Here is a 14,420-nt window from a genome sequence, read left to right as displayed (position 1 = left end):
TGCGGATGTCTTCTCCCTACACGAATGGGATGTTGGCTTGGCCAAAGGCGTGGAGCACAGTATCAGGATGTCGGATGAGCAACCCTTCCGTGAGCGGTCCAGACGCCTCGCCCCAGCTGACATTGATGACGTGAGACGACATATGCAAGAGCTGATAGCGGCAGGCATTATCAAGGAGTCCCGAAGCCCCTACGCATCACCCATAGTGATCGCGCGGAAGAAGAATGGGAAAGTGAGGATGTGCATCGACTACCGCACCTTGAACAGTCGAACCATCCCCGATCAGTACACAACCCCTCGTATTGACGACGCACTGGACTGCCTGTCCGGAAGCCAGTGGTTCAGCGTACTGGATCTAAGAAGCGGATACTATCAAATCGCCATGAAGGAGGAAGACAAGGAGAAGACGGCGTTCATCTGCCCACTGGGGTTCTACCAATTCGAGAGAATGCCCCAGGGGATCACCGGAGCTCCAGCCACGTTCCAGCGGCTCATGGAGAAAGCCGTGGGTGACATGAATCTCCTGGAAGTGTTCGTCTACCTCGATGATTTGATGATTTGATTTGTCCAGAGAGCTGCTGGGGAACAAGCAGTTATCCCTCAGGAGGAAGAGGAACCTCCTGGTGCTAGAACTGAAGAGAATAATGACGAAGACCCAAATGATGACAACAATGAAGAAGACCAAAGTGAAGAAGAAGAAGAGAGGGGGAATGAGTCTGAAGAAGAGTTAGCTCAAGAGTTAGCTCAAGAGTCAGAGTCTGACATAGATGAGGGCCAAGCTAGCAGCGTAGATGAGGAAGCTAGTCCCCAAAGACAACCAGTAGGTAGGCCGAAGAGGTTAGTAAAGCCAGTCGTAAGACTTACCTATGATGAGCCAGGAAAAGCCAGAGATACGCCTATAACTATAGTACACAGAGGTGTCACTATCAGGATAGGAAAGAGTTAGTGCACCACACTTAGTTTATACCCTCAGATGTTCAGAGACCTTACTAGTTAGATTTAGGTGAATGAGGGCATTCACACGTTCAGTAGGGGGAGGGTGTAACCCTGTGGTTAAATTATAGGCCTTAGATATATTATATTGCACTATTAGATAAGAGTTTGGCCTATGTTTGTTATTTTGTATACCTTTTGAATATGAATATATTATATTGTTGATATTGTTCTGCAAAACAGTTGTTTACCAATGCGAAATGCATTTACTTTTAGTGTTGAAACTTACCTTGAATGTGATTGGTGGAGAGGGCAACGGAAAACATCAGCGCAAGCAGACTGGACTGGGAGAAAGTTGGTCACTCGTCCCTAGTGTGAGCAACGGAGCAGTTTGATGTCGAGTTGTTATATGCTATTTTGCGGTGAGAGAAATGTAATTGAAGTTTAGTGAACAGTGATGTGTGCGGGTGTCTGACCGAGACCAATCCCGGGAACTGTTTGTGTGGATTGGGGAGACAAACTGACTACTCGTCAGTCCCATATGTGGACCCAGCGACGTTGCGGAGCGAGCTAGCCAGTCGGTGTTCGTTGCTAGTACAGCAAGACGCGCGAATGGACTGGATGCGGTAAGGGGCTTGCCCCACAGTGAGTCGGGCCGTCTTCTAGTTTAGTGAAGTAACGTTATCAGTTACAGTGTAGTGGTGGGTTCATGCGACCATCGAGGAACGCAGAAGGAGTCGTCTGTTGCCGTGTTGTGAAGGCCTGACGTTCGCTGCTGCACTGAGATGAAGAGGAGCATTCTTTGTGAGTACAAGCTGGATGTGCGGGCTTCCAAGGGGAGTGAAGAGGGCTGTTTAGGGTCCCAACGTACCCGATAAAGAAACAGGCCTGCAACTGGGGGTTGACTTTCTTTTATTTTATTGCCGGCTTAGTTATAGGGTTATTGAGCTGTATGCTAATGTGTTAGTCTGATTAATTTGTGTGTATCTGAATGCAGATGCTTGTTAGCCATTGAGGCTTATTACTTTCATTCATTCTAATAATTATTACTCATAATACATTTGTATATATAATTCTATGTACCTGTGTGAGTGTGGATTATTCATGTGTGTTTATTCCTGTGGTGTCTAGGCTATGGTAAGTGACATGTTGAGACAACCTTAAAGGGCTAGTCCACCATTTTACTGGAAGTAACCTAGTGACACCCAGCGATGTCTAGACCATGTTAGATTGCCTTAAAGGGGTCATATGCCATATTTAAGCGCCTTAAAGGGGTAGTCAACTTTTTAGTTGGAGTTACCAGATGACACTGTAAGACATTTAGAGCCTTTAGAACATACTTTAAACACATAAGAAGCGAAGTTAACATACTTCAATAGTTTATTGGATACCGAGTTGTATAGAGAACTCAGGAGCGTTGTCCTTGACAGTTAAAAGGGATAGATAGCGCTACAACTTCATCTTTATAAGTGCACTTCTTTGTTGTACAGAAGTAAGACAGAAGTACATGGTGAACATTGGGTAACTGACCTGTGTGTTGGTGTGAGCGGCGAGGCAGCAGATAAAGGAATCGTCAGTAGCAGCAGTACAGTCATCTCCATGCTGTGCTGACCTGAAGCAGAGGACACGTTTAATTACCTTCAATTAAACAGGACATTAAACAGTACAAGCGTTATATAAATGTAATCTATGATTATTATTACTATTATTGTTAATACATCAGGCATTATAACACTATTATAATATATAATAATATAATCATAATAATAATATAATATTATAACAACACTGTCACCATGTCCTAATGCAGTCCTGAAATAACAGAGGAACATGCATAGGCAAAGTAAAGAAAAATAAATAAATAAAACAAAATAAATCCATCAATTTCAAGTTTATTAACAGCAAAATTTACTTAAAGCGGGAGTTTTTCTTGGTGGGGTGCTCAACATAAACACACGAGGACACGAACACATTTTAAAGTAGAAAAAAAAACTGAGAACTGTCAACTTTTATATATATAAAGAACAGTCTATGTACCTTACCACTGAATATCCAAATACCTCTTTTAAATATATACCTCACAATACAACAAACAAACAAATATATACCTCACAAATACCTCACATGAATCCTCATTTGCATCCAAATGAGGATTCATGTGGTGACACTTGTCTTTCAGTGCATAGTGCAAAAAGGTAGCAACTAACAACAAGTTTCCTCAAAACGGAGAACAAGGAGTGTGTGTGTGTGTGTGTGTGTGTGTGTGTGTGTGTGTGTGTGTGTGTGTGTGTGTGTGTGTGTGTGTGTGTGTGCAGAAGGGAACTCACCGTTCAGAAATAAGATCCCACTGTGTGTCGTAATGTGCACCATCAATCCTAATCTTTACTGGCGTCTTTCAGATCCCTCCGTCCAAATCTAACTTCTCTCCCTTTCCCTCCAGCGTCCTTTATAGAGTCAGGCACATGGGACCAAGGGGTGTGTCTGAAAATGAGTCACAACACTTACACACACACACACACACACACACACACACACACACACACACACACACACACACACACACACACACCCCTGATGACAGGCCTTGGCTAGTTTACTGTCTGTTTACAGGACACAAACATAAACATCACCATGTCTCTCATAACATAACATTGTACTTCACCTTGAAACAACCTTGTCATCAGACCCCCGCCCCCCCATTCAGAATGACGAGCAGAATCACTTGCCAAGTAAATTTCCACTTTGCACACTGGCACTCAAGCATGAAAAAGTAAGAAAAGACTTCAAAAACTCTAAATAAAAACAGCATTCATATGCATACCTACATGCACGTATATATATAAAACACTACATGCACATATATATAATCATTACATTTACACAGTGCTTTTCTAGACTATAATATATATAAACTTAACACAAAAAATAAGGAAATGTGTGTTTGGTAGATTATTTCTTTGGTGTAACAGTGCTTCTTGGCAATAAATCTTATATCAGGCACCTGATTGTCAGCACCTGGGGTACCAGAAGCTCACAACAAGAGTCAATAGCAACAGCAAAATAAGCTGCTTGGCATTGGCAGAGAAGATTTGGCAAATTTTTCATGGGCACAACCCACATACTCAGCTCTGCTGCTCATCCCACAAATGCATGTTCCTTACAAATGTGGCACCATTTAAAAGGGAGATAAAACGGTATAACGTTTATTGCCAAGAAGCATTTTCACAACAAAGAAATAATCTACCAAACACAAATTTTCTTACTTTTTGTGCTAAGTATATATAAAACACTACATGCATATATATATGTGTGTGTGTGTGTGTGTGTGTGTGTGTGTGTGTGTGTGTGTGTGTGTGTGTGTGTGTGTGTGTATACACATATATATATATGTGTGTGTATATATATATATATACACACACACACACATACATATATATGTGTAATAATTACATTTATATAGTGCTTTTTTATACTATATATATATATATATACATACACTTAGCACAAAAAGTAAGGAAATGTGTGTTTGGTAGATTATTTCTTTGTTGTAAAAATGCTTCTTGGCAATAAATCTTATACCGTTTTATTTCCCTTTGAAATGGAGCCACATTTGTAAGGAACGTGCCATTTGTGGGATGAGCAGCAGAGTTGAGTATGTGGGTTGCGCCCATGAAAAATTTGCCAAATCTTCTCTGCCAATGCCAAACAGCTTATTTTGCTGCTGCTATTGACTCTTGTTTTGAGCTTCTGGTGCCCCAGGTGCTGACAATCAGGTGCCTGATATAAGATTTATTGCCAAGAAGCAATGATACACCAAAGAAATAATCTACCAAACGCACATTTCCTTATTTTTTGTGCTAAGTTTATATATATATATATATCCATTATCCAAACCGCTTATCCTACGCAGGGTCACGGGGATGCTGCAGCCTATCCCAGCAGTCATTGGGCGGCAGGCAGGGAGACATCCTGGACAGGCTGCCAGTATATATTTATATATAGTATATAAATTTATATAAAATATGTCTAAAATATTTTACATATTTTTAGATATTATTTTACATATTATATATATTTTTATACATGAATAATATATTTATTAAAAAATATATAGGGCGTTCATCCCCTTGGACAGTGATTTTTTTTTGTGTGTGTGTTTAGTTTGGATATGTGTGTTCTTGTAGTTTTTGAACTTGTTTTTGTCTTTGTGTTGCACTACTGTGGGCTGGGGGAAACGGCATTTCATTTAATTTCATATATATATATACTGACTGATGGGGGACAAAAGTCTGAGTCCAGTACAAGATCTGTTTATTTTCATCATTAATGGAAAGCACCAAACTCTTATTTAGTTGTTATCTGATGCAAGATTACATTATTTTGTACCAACACCAGTCAAAGCATTTTACTATAGCTGGACAGACAGACAGAAGCCACCAAAAATACCACTAACCTGTTGTGTGGCAATAAAGTTACTTGAGTGTTGACGCTTGGATAGATCACCAGACAGATAGATAGATAGATAGATAGATAGATAGATAGATAGATAGATAGATAGATAGATAGATAGATAGATAGATAGATAGATAAGATTGGATTAGATTGGTTTTTAATATGTCTGCTTATTAAACCGCTTCTCTCTTGGTACATATATGAGCAGTAGACAATGTAATAAAAGTGTGCATACAGAGAGCCATAGTTAGACAGGTCGACAGCAAAGCAGATCTTATAACTGTGTGTAGGAGCTGGTACAACACATTCACACAAAAACACAGAAAACGTGGCAAATACACTTGTAACAGCAATGAAAAACATGAAACAGTAGTTCTCTGCTGTTAACGTCAACATCTCCCCCATTTGAGGCTCATCCACCCCCCATGGTTTTACCCCCGCCCCCCCCCCCCCACACACACACACACACACACGCGCACGCTACTCCACTGGCTGCTGAGCGATTGTTTCAGAAATGATTCTTTCATTTCCTTCACCTGCAGGAAAGCCCAGACATCCCAGAATAGCTCCATCTCTCCTCCAAAGCTTTTATTTTTCCCTGGCCCCCTTTTCCCCTTGAGTCACCTTCTCTGTCAACATGTTTATTCCTTAAAACATCCTTTACACCACAAACACCCGCACACACACAATCACACACATCAAAACAAGTCTTGGGCCGATCACCTTGAAGGCTGACACAAACACAACTGGCATGTGACCATCTTCTTACCAGGTATCATTTTTTCAGGATCTGGCTTGTGGTCGTGTTATGTCTGTGGAACACACAGTTGAAACAAAGACACTCTTTGTGTTAACGGTGTTACCTGACAATGGAGTGCTGTACGTGCTCAGTGACGTGTTACATGTGGCTGGACTTGACTGTGAACAGTAAAGTCACGTTAACTGTTTCTCCTGGTTCATGTGTCTTTATTGCTGTTTCAATAGAGGCAAATACACAACAGAATTAGCGACGAGGATCGTGACGTATCCCTGCGGTGCAGTGCTACAAAATACAGGAGAAGTTTGTCTTTACTTGCCGAAAATCATGTCGTTATTGTTTTTGCCCATTCCACATGGATACTATAGTATCCATGTGGAATACTATAGTGGGATACTATAGTACATGGATACTATAGTATCCATGTGGAATACTATAGTGGGATACTATAGTACATGGATACTATAGTATCCATGTACTATAGTATCCCACAATTAAAGTATACTTTAATTGACAAGCTAGCTGTGGCAGGAGGAGGGAGTGAGTGAGAAGACCAAAAGGAAAAAGTGGCCTGATAAAAAGTGAGTAAAGAGAAACAAAACAAGCGAAAAGTTCTGGATTTAAGGGGCAAATGGACTGTTTTGATGGTACTGTTGAAGACTGACCTACACATGTTGAGAGACTCGAGCGATACTGTTTGGTTAATGAAGCGAAGGCCGACAGGAAGGTCGCCGCTCTTTTGAGTCTGATGGGAGCTAAAACATACAACTTTCTACGTAGCCTCTAAACACCGGGAAAGCTGTGAGAGAAGACTTTCCAACAGAATCTAGATATGCTAAACAGCCATTTGAATCCGAAGCCGCTAGTCATAGCCGAACGTTTCCGATTTCATAAGAGACCAGCACAAGACTGAGGGCATTTTCAAATTAGGTACAATTACTTTGTACCATGCCTAAGTACGATTGCTCCCACCCCGCCGGTCAGCTTTCACGTTGAGATTAAGATTAAGATTAAGATGTACTTTATTAATCCCCATGGGGAAATTCATCCTCTGCATTTAATCCATCCCAACACACACTGTATCTAGGAGCAGCGGGCAGCCGCCGTGCAGCGCCCGGGGACCAACTCCAGTTCGTCTTGCCATTGCCTTGCTCAGGGGAACAGACAGGAGTATTAACAGTAACACACGTCGTTTTGATGGTGGGAGGAAACCGCAGCACCCGGAGGAAGCCCATGCAGACACGGGGAGAACATGCAAACTCCACACAGAAAGGACCTGAGATGGCCTGGGGTTTGAACCCAGGACCTTCTTGCTGTGAGGCAACAGTGCTAACCACTGGGCCACCGAGCCGCCCAACATTAGTAATGTTGTTCCGTACCCAAGTACACCTGCATATCTACACACAAGTGTGCATACGCAGGTTTTGGAGAAGACAGGCGGCATTGAAAAATGCCTTTGTAGCATAGCAATCCCAATTTCCCCTTGGGGATGAATAAAGTATTCTGATTCTGATTCTGATTCCGTGTTTTGGTTCAGTTTCTTTCACACATGATGAGAACCGTGCTCAGGTCCACTTGAAAAGGCGGATGTGAATGGCTGAGAAGTATTCAATTTAACTGGCAGGCAATACAGACAATGCGGAGCACCTCAAAACAAATCAGCAGCTCTACAGATGAGCAACTAACACAGATACTGACTCAGTGTGCATAGGTTTTCCAAGATGGAATAGGCACCCTGAGAAAGCACAGGTCGTACTCAAGGACAATAAGAAACCCAAGTTCCACAAGGCTCATCCTGTGCCCTACACCATTTGCCCAAAGGTGGAGGTAGAGCTCCAGGGCTTGGAAGCTCAAGGTATTCTCTCCAAAGTTGACTGGTGTGACTGGGCAACACCAATGTATGCACGTGCAATGATTTTAAGGTCACAGTAAATCCTATTCTGCATGCAGACCAGTACCGTCTCCCACACACAGCTTATAGCTTTGCATCCCTGGCATGTGGAGAGCATTTCTCAAAGATAGACCTTGCTCCGACATACTTGCAGAAAGAAATGGAGGAGTTGTCATGAAAGTATCTGACAATACATACCACAAAAAGCCTTTACCAATATAACACATTGGTCTTTGATATATCTAGTGCCCCAGCAACATGGCAACATGCCATGGACCAAGTACTCCAAGGGATACCGGGCACCCAATGCTTCCTGGACAACATTATTGTCACTGGAGTTGATGACAAGACACACCTGGCAAACCTTCAGGCAGTTCTGTCCTGATTTGAGGAGTATGGACTGAAAGCCAAAAAGAACAAATGTGAGTTCTTCAAAGTCTCCATTGAGTACTGTGGGCACATCACTGACAGACATAACCTTCACAAATCTCAGGGGGGGGGGAAATGATGCTTTTCTCAGAGCACCAAAATCGGAAAATGTGAGCAAGACGCACTCATTCTTTGGGCTTGTCAACTATTACCACAAATTTCTGACAAACCTTTCCACTGCGTTGCAGCCCCTACACTGTTTGTTACAATTGGGACGAAATGGAACTGGTTGAAAGACTGTGAATGAGCATTTGAGACCGCTAAACAGCTGATCACATCAGAGGAGGTCTTAACACACTTTGACCCCAGTCTGCCTCTGCGCCTGCGATGCCTCCCCATATGGTATCAGCGTTGTGCTCTCGGACAGAGTGGCTGATGGAAGTGATCGGCCAGTCGCTTTTGCCTCAAGAGCTCTAAACTCTGCAGAACACAACTACGCCCAAATTGACAGAGAATTTGAGTTTAGTATGGGGGGGTGAATATATTTGGGTTTTTTTTTTTCCCTTTTTCTCCCCAATTGTATCCGGCCAATTACCCCACTCTTCTGAGCCGTCCCAGTCACTGCTCCACCCCCTCTGCCGATCCGGGGAGGGCTGCAGACTACTACATACCTCCTCCGATACATGTGGAGTAGCCAGCCGCTTCTTTTCACCCAACAGTGAGGAGTTTCACCGGGGGGACGCAGCATGTGGGAGGATCACACCATTCCCCCCGGTTCCCCCTCCCCTCCGAACAGGCACCCCGATCAACCAGAGGAGGCGCTAGCGCAACGACCAGGACACATACTCACATCCGGCTTCCCACCCGCAGACACGGCCAACTGTGTCTGTAGGGACGCCCGACAAAGCTGGAGGTAACACGGGGATTCGAACCAGTGATCCCCATGTTGGTAGGCAATGAAATAGACCACAATGCCACCAGGACGCCAAGGTGTGGAGAAGTTTAATCAATATCTATACGGAAGGCACTTCACATTGAACACAGATCATCACCCATTGTGTCAATCCTCAACTCTCAAAAGTGTGTTCCAGCAATGGCAGCGGCACACTTATAACAATGGGAGTCACTTCCTGTCCCAAGAGCTCAGATACAAAAAGCGGTAAAAAGAGATCCTACCGTATCTAAGGTAAATCAGGTGACAGTGATTGGATGGACAACTCACGGCTACTCCCAGCAACCTGAGTGCACCACCCATCATGTGTCATCAGTGTGTCGAAGCTGTGTCATATGGGGTATACAATTCATTGTGTCACCCAAGCTGTGTTCAAGGTTGTTGGAATCACTGCACGAAAGACATCTCGGTGTAGTAACGATGAAAAGTCTTGCTAGAAGCTACGAGTAGTGGCCTGGCATAGACAGTCAAGTAGAAGACCTGGCTAAAACCTGCAGTGGATGCTGGCGTATACAGCACCAGCTCCTTACGTGACCCCTCGACACATGGGCCTGGTCCACTACCCTGTGGCAGCGTATTCACATCGACTACGCCGGACCCTTTATGGATCAGATGTCTCTCATTGTGGTTAACGCGCAATCAAAGCAACCTGACCGCTCTCTGAGCCGACCCAGTCACTGCCCCCCCCACCACCCCCCACCGATCCAGGGAGGGCTGCAGACTACCACATGCCTCCTCTGATACATGTGGAGTCACCAGCCGCTTCGTTTCATCTGACAGATTTGAGGGTTGATAAAGTGCCATATTTCTGTTGTAGTTCCAGTTACTGAGCACATTACTCACATTGTGATGGTTACAGGTTACATCAAAACTGGAAGGGAGGAATTGTCATAATGCACAGCTATAACAAAGGCACGACTTTATGCTAACAGTGTTGCATGATAATGGAGTGCTATATGTGCGCAGTGATGTGTTACATGCGATTGGACTTGACAGCGAACAGTAGAGTCGCATTAACTGTATCGCCTAGTTCAAGCATCTTTATTGCCGTTGTAATTGAGGCAAATACACAACAAGTCACAAAGCGAAGGGCTTTTCAGGAAATTCTCCCATCATCCTTTGTCTTTTAATAATGTGTCCGTGGGGGTTAGAGAGGGATACGTGTCACGTTTTAGTATTTCCCACCCATTCTGCTACCAGACACCCCCTTCTCTCTCTCTCTCTCTCTCTCTCTCTCTCTCTCTCTCTCTCTCTCTCTCTCTCTCTCTCTCTCTCTCTCTCTCTCTCTCTCTCTCTCTCTCTCTCTCTCTCTCTCTCTCTCTCTCTCTCTCTCTCTCTCGACTTCCTCTATGAAAGCTATTGTTTGCTTTCCTGTGAAAAACATCTGGACAGATTTCTGCCAGCAAAATAGCCCTTTGACTCACTTTTGGACTGTGTACACATTTTCAACAAGTCTGGCTATATACTGTATACAGCACATGAATGACAACATGTCTGGTGCTTTGATTTTGAAGCGTTTGACACTAACGTGTGAAAACGCACCGACTCCGAGGATGACTGGTGGAACTACGTGCTGTCTGGCCATGTTCAGAAAGCGTTTCTCCAAACTGAATGACTCCATAACCAAGCAGGCTGACGAACAGAAGCTAAACTGTATGACCAGTTCCTGTATACCTGCCTGATTGCTCGTACCAAATGAACTCAGATGATCTTTTTTTGGGGGCGGGGGGTGTAGCACTGGAATGGAGAAAAAAAACCCACCTCTGACATAAAAAATTGCAAACATGTTGGAACCGGTCCCAAATGCTACGTTGCGCTGGTATTTTTCTCGAGATTTACTGTCCACTATAGTCTATTTGCTTATTTTATCACTACGGCTTTTTAGCGAATATGTCTTCTTTTAGACAGCCTGAAGAAGGTTGGTGAGACCATTTGGGAAGTTTGTTTTACATTCATCTTGAATCAGAAACTTCTCCCAGACCTATTTATTGAAACAAATCTCTGGCACCTATATATGAAATACATATGAAGCTCTAATAAATGAAATGACCAAACCTGCCAAAACAACCACATCCTTCCAGAGTCTCAGCTTCTTGCAGGCCATCAGGGGTGGTTTGAGTATATAGGTTAAATATTGTGTTACTCCTGTTATGACAGGTTTTAATGACAGTAATCTGTGACTGCGTATACATCAGCTGCCAGTTCACACCGAGGTCACTGGCGGTCATTCCTCTCTCGGTCCTCTGACTTTGTTGATATCTCACATCATAGGAATCTCATTCATCTTTGGATGTATTCGTATACAGATGCCATGAATGGGAGCACTTTGTTGAGGCTCCCATTGCTCCTCTACTTGTATCAATGACGCAGGGAGCATCCTGTTGTTCTGCACCCACCGACCCCTCAGCCCAGTTTCCTTTGCCCACCAGGGCATTACGGTCGGCATCCTGGCCGGAAAGGCCATCATCTTTACTTCCATGTCACTCATGCCTTCACCATCCTCCTTCTTCTCCAACATGGAGGTTTGAGAGGCCTGAGCGGTGCTTGGCATGGTAAAGGCACTTTTCTGCCATTCATTTCCAGTTTATTTTAGCAGAGTGGAATGACTGTGACAGTAGTCAGTGATCAAACGAGAGACAGGAGTGGGCATCTGGGTGGCGTGGCGGTCTATTCCGTTCCTCGACATGGGGACCGCCAGTTTGAATCCCCGTGTTACCTCTGGCTTGGTCAGGCGTTCCTACAGACACAACTGGCCATGTCTGCGGGTGGGAAGCTGGATGTGGGCATGTGTTCTGGTTGCTGCACTAGCGCCTCCTCCAGTCGGTCAGGGCGCCTGTTCGGGGGGAGGGAGAACTGGGGGGAATAGCGTGATCCTCCCACGCGTTACGTCCCCCTGGCAAAACTCCTTAATGTCAGGTGAAAAGAAGTGGCTGGCGACTCCACATGTGTTGGAGGAGGCATGTGGTAGTCTGCAGCCCTCCCCGGATCAGCAGAGGGGGTGTAGCAGAGATTGGGACAGCTCGGAAGAGGGGGAAGAATTTTCAAAAAAACAACAACAAAAAATGAAGAGAAACAGGAGATTTATTGATGAAGCAGGTCTTTACTTTAACTGTCAAATAGACCTATATAGGCAACCACATGCCATGTGTATGCAGGTTTTCCTTCCAAACATCCAACCAGTCACCACATCAGGTTATTTTGCACTTTAATTTTGGTCAAAGAGTGCCTTAATCAGTAAAATCAGCTGGTTTCTGACTGGTCAGGTGGAAAACCTGCAAACCCGCCATACGGCACTTTGGCGAATGCTTTCCTCCAGTGTGCAAACTATACCATGGCTTTCGGGACAGCTCACTTTTTCTTACGGGGGGCGCTTGCGCGTGCCTCAAAGAAAGGGCTGACTGTGACTCTTGTTGCAAAGAAATATTTATGGCTGCAAGCATGTAGGCCTACTTGGTTTATGTCAGCACATGAGAATGTGAAGGTACGTCACCCGCGTTGTACTTTGCAACGGGGCGCCATCTCGTTGGGCATGCGCTCTGTTATTGGGGCCTGGCTTTATTTTCTTGCAGTTCCATATCGTCTGGTGAACCATGAATTCAACAACAGCAACATAATATAATATAACCAGTTAATGACCACATCAAACCACCCCACGGGTATCAAAACCAAAATCACAGTATGCTACAATACTGCCAATTAAAGCAGGGCACAGTATACTCTGCATAGTTTCTCGGCACAAATAAGACACGGATAGGTCAAATAACAAAACAGCCTATAAACACACAAGTGTATGAGCATTAAATCAAAAACAGAGCATGCCAGCCTGCCTACGAGGGATTGAGTCCTCATCAACAACATCCAAAGGAATTGAATCAAGTGCAACTGGACTTGGTATGTATCCGTGAAGACGTTTCGCCTCTCATCAAAGAGGCTTCATCAGTTCGTGCCTTTCCGACTAGACCAAGCTAGTCTGACTGGCTGGTGATGAGACTCAGATATTTATCCTCTTAGGAGTCGTTATCAGAGCTATTGATGTCCATGGCTCTTTGTGTTCCGATGTCTAGCCACGCCTGTCGTTATCAGAGCTATTGATGTGTGTGGCTCTTTGTGATCTGATGTTTAGCAGCGATGGTCATTGGGGGTGTTAGTTTCGACTTCGTTAGTGCTCCATTCAGTGGTCATGAGAGTCGTTGGAGCCGTTAGTGACCGACTTTTGTTCTTGGAGGCTAGGCTTCTTGAGTCTCCTGGGTAGAGATGAAAGGACGGCATTGTAAGTGGGAGATAGGTGGTGTCGCAGACCTCCTCCTCTGTTGAGGGATGGTTTTTCCAGTTTCGCTTAGATGGCTTCCTTCACCCCTCTTTCAAACCATCTATCTTCCCTGTCCAAAATGTGTACATTGCTGTCCTCGAAGGAGTGCGTCTTCTCCTTTAGGTGTAAATAGACTGCTGAGTCTTGTCCTGAGGAGTTTGGCCTTCTGTGTTGGGCCATCCGTTTGTGTAGAGGTTGTTTGTCATTACATAGGTCATGTTTGAGAGCATGATTTAAAAGTTTACATTTACATTAAGGAGAGGTGTCTGGGTAGCAGCATACACGAATTAAAACCTGATGAACCCACAGAACAGCTCTGGGTTGCTGAACCATCCCCATGATGAAGAAAAACTGACACTAAGGACAATGGAGGCGAGGAATTGTTTCGTGCATTTTTTTTACCTCAATGCAAAACAGAGGACACAAGGAGAGAATCAGGGGCGTCGTAGTGGGGGGGGGGCAAGGACCTACCAGAGCCCAGATAGGAGGGCAAGGGGGGCCTTGGAAAGCCTGGAATTAAAAGTTTGTTTTGATTTGCACATTTTTAATTTCTAATTAGCCTCATAACTTCAGTTAAAATTGGTTCAATACATCGGTTGAGGGACTTAAAGAACATAGTGGAGGCTCTCTGAGGCCCCCTGATCCCTTACAAAAGGTGCAAAATGGTTTAGTCCGCCCCTCACGAGCATCTCTCAATGCAGCTCATCTAGTCCTGTCGCGAGTGACTGCTGATACAAGCACAAGCAAAGGTCAGATC

This window comes from Lampris incognitus, chromosome 17, assembly GCF_029633865.1.
Source record: "Lampris incognitus isolate fLamInc1 chromosome 17, fLamInc1.hap2, whole genome shotgun sequence".
In the NCBI taxonomy this organism is placed as follows: Eukaryota; Metazoa; Chordata; class Actinopteri; order Lampriformes; family Lampridae; genus Lampris; species Lampris incognitus.
The sequence above is the reverse complement of the archived record's forward strand: the minus strand, read 5'-3'. Positions refer to the sequence as shown.